The following is a 3745-nucleotide window of genomic DNA, read 5'->3' on the forward strand; positions in this document are numbered from 1 at the left end:
AGCTTGGAAGGAGATTTTTTTTTTTGTTTCACATCCCCTTTATTCATAAAATAATTACAAAATATAAACATATGTACAATACAGTATATACATATACAATTTGTTGATTTTTGCCCTTTTACTGGAGCTGCGCTCCAAGTTTATATATTGGTTATTGCTAGTTTTAATAATTGGTTTATTTATATAATGCTCAAAATTCAGTGTGTTGAGTAGGTTAATACAAGATATAGAACTACATAACCAACAAAAAACAGTGGTCAGTCTAGTATAGTTAGCTAGACATTCTTTCAGTCTAAAGCATAAAGTAGCCAATAAAGCATTACAAAATGCCCACATACACTGCTTTCATGTGTGCCAACATTTCATCCTAAGTTGTAAGGCTTCATCCGGGCAAGGCAAAATAAAATACAGAATGAGAGAATGAAAATAAAAGAGAAATAGAAAGTAGAAAAGGAATATAGAAAATAAAAGAATACAAAAAATGAGACTATATGGGGGAACATGAAGAAGTAAAATAGAATACCTAAATATATGTATATGTATTTTTTTTTTTATTGAGAAATAATAAAATCTGTCACACATAAGGGCAATAAGTATTATTGCTAAATACCTATAGCCTATGTTAAATCGGATCCCCAAGCGCTTAATATTAGGTTCAACTTGAAAATATATTTCAGATCTTAATGGGCCATAGCTCGGGTGATTGAGCACAGGTCTTTGCCATCTGGGAACTTTTGTGGTACTGGTTCGAATCCAGCCTGAGGTGTTGACTTTTTTCATTGCTGTGGCGGTCCCACCTAATGAAATCTTGATTCCCCACCATTGTTGGAACCGGTTTATTACCTTCCTCTAGATAACCCCCCTCCATATGTCAGAAATGACTAGGAAGGGGGTGATAAAAAAAAAGTTTCTAATATTAAATGAAAGTTTAGGATGTCTATTTTTTTCTAAAAAGACCAAGATGATGGTGCTTGTTTAAAAGTCCAATTTTATTGAAATATGAAATAAATTGCCCATTCTGCTATTTAAATTTTTTGACTTTTATAAGAACATATGATGAAGTTGATAAAATATATACATGGTAATTCACAAATAAACAATTTTCCATAATGATTATAACTTAATGAATATTTTTTAAATTAATGCACATTTCCTCATTATTTTTTTTTTTTTTATTAAATATCAATCAAAAAGGTTAGAGAAAAACCATTTGTACCACAATTTTTTTATATATAAAACTACATTATTATAAATATTTTTATCTAATATATACATCTACACGTACATGAAATGTTTTGGACCTTATTCATTGAACATTTTCAAACATATTCTTCTATACCCCAGTCACATTATTAAAATATATTTTCATAAATAGAACTCAGAAGTATTTGTTATAATCGTTTAAAACATTTTTTCCTTTTTACAGCAGAGAAGACTTTAGATTTCCACCCTTACCTTCAAGTTTACTTTACATCCATTGCCTTCCTAAATTAGTCAAATATTGTCTTATTCTGCATATAAACTTGTTGAAAATTAATGTTTTATTTTCCTGACTGGGTCTATAGGTAGACCATATCTGTTTTGAACCACCGGTGAGGAGTGGTGTTTCAGGATTTAACATACTCAGGAAACTAACAGGTAACTCACAGTTGACTCAGACATATCTTAACTTGCTCAAATGTTCAATTGAGAGTACTAGAAAATCTTACAACTAGCAACACTTGTCCAAAAAATACTCAACGAAATCAGAAAAGTACGGTCTGAACACTCCATACCTGCCTGGCAGAAGGTTAAGTTAAGTAAATTCCTAAATTTTGTATCAAACCATGATTTGTTACTTCTTTTATCCAGTACCCTTACCTTAAGTAAATCATTAAAAAGACTGTAGGTATATTAGATTTTAGTGGACATAAAAATAATATTCCAGTAAACAGACATGGTGCAAGCAAATTCAAACAATCATGGTTTACAAACAAAAAAAAGTTTTTTTTTGCTTTATCTAATGTGTTAAGAAAACCCAATCTCTAAAAGGTTAAGAATGAAAAACTGATCCAATCCAAAAATAATACCTTTCTACCTTAATAGTCGAAGGACAAAATAAGGAAGTTATTTTACCCTAATTTTTTATTACTTTAATTGATTAATGAAAAATATATATAGTTATCAGTCAAAATTTATGAGTCTGCCAATAGTTAGGGGAAATAAAATGGCACCTGTTTCAAAATGTTAAAAAAAATTAATAATTGGAGGAAGATAGTCCAGGTGGCGGTCAATAAAGGTATCAAAATAGTAAAAGAAAACTATTTATTGTTAACCAATGTTTCGCCCCACATGTATGCAGGGTTTCTATCAGGGCTAAAAGAAAGAAGATAAAAACATTTTAGAATTAACAGAACATTAAAAAAAAACATTTCAAAATAATTGTTATGTTTATGAACTATATAAAAAGAAATAATAACAACTATATAAGGAAGTATACAAGAAGTATACCTTGAACATTGTTGTAAGTCTGGATACCTCACCTTCAACAAGTTCTATTATCAAACTGCTGGGCTTGCTAAATAATGATGTCACATTGATTGCCGCCTTCTGTTCAACCTTTACCTTTGAACAGCTCGGACGAACCCCTGCAAAGTGGGGGGAAACGTCGGAAAATAAATAGTTGTAAACTATTTTTGTTTTTCTTTTGACCACCTTCTTATATATAAATTTTTACGGTCAACTATATATACATATATAGACAAAGATAATATTTCCCTCACTTATAAAAACATCTTATACCTCATCAAACCCACTTAGCACTGACTTTAAGACTATTTTACTTCTCCCCCCCCCTAGTCTCACTCCATTTCTGAAATATTGGAGACCAAAAAATTTTCTAATTTTTTATTTTTCCATTCACATTATTGTTTTTTAAAATTGTATCTACTTATTTTTATCTTCACTGTATAATATTTACAAATATACTACTTTTCTATCCTATTTTACACACTTATTCAATAATTTCATATATAATTTTAATCAATATATTTATATAAACTCTTTTGTCTCTCTCTATAATGTATTTAATCTGTATATAATTTTTACACATGTTCTCCCACATTTATAACATATATTTACCTATTGTAAATTTAGATAAGAGATTAGATGTTTTTTTGTCAGTTTACCCATTTACTTATTTATATTAAAAAATCTTTCCCTTTATACGCTTATTAAATTACTTTTTATAGATATTGTAATATCCTCTTTTATGAGTTCCTCTTATATGAGAGGATATTTACAAAATTATATATATATATACTATATATATAACTTATGATCACTTGGACTGAAAGGGTTGAAAAAAAGGGAACAGAATTATGACACACGCTTACTAGAAAGATACTGCTTTATTATCTCTGTGATGCTCCTTATTGTTGGGGTTATTATTATACATTAGGGGTATTCATGATCTTTAGTCTAACATGTTAAATGGAAAAAAATTGCCTTCTTTTGCCGTGGTAAAACGAAATAACATGTAACATGACTGAGAGTCTGTTACTTGGTCTGTTAAATGGAGAATGACGTCACACTATAGACCAGTTGAGCTTGCCACCATTTTTGTTTGTGTCAGGTTAGTTCTTTCGTGTTTGTGCTAGTTATTATTTCATACCCCTGTTATTAAATCACAATGGATAACTTTAATAATACAACGGAGACAGACCGCCTTGTGTTGGATAGGGAGCGATTTGAATTTGAAAAGGAA

General features: G+C 29.6%; 1 protein-coding gene across 1 annotated transcript in view; it reads right to left on the reverse strand.

Annotated features, from left to right (window-relative positions):
• The window catches only part of LOC106688677 (probable Rho GTPase-activating protein CG5521), a gene marked incomplete at its 5' end in the record, with an annotated part of 237137 nt that overhangs the window by 205405 nt on the left and 27987 nt on the right, over positions 1–3745 (reverse strand).

This window comes from Halyomorpha halys, unplaced genomic scaffold (assembly GCF_000696795.3).
Source record: "Halyomorpha halys isolate HHAL.00 unplaced genomic scaffold, Hhal_1.1 Scaffold1175.1, whole genome shotgun sequence".
Lineage (NCBI taxonomy): Eukaryota > Metazoa > Arthropoda > Insecta > Hemiptera > Pentatomidae > Halyomorpha > Halyomorpha halys.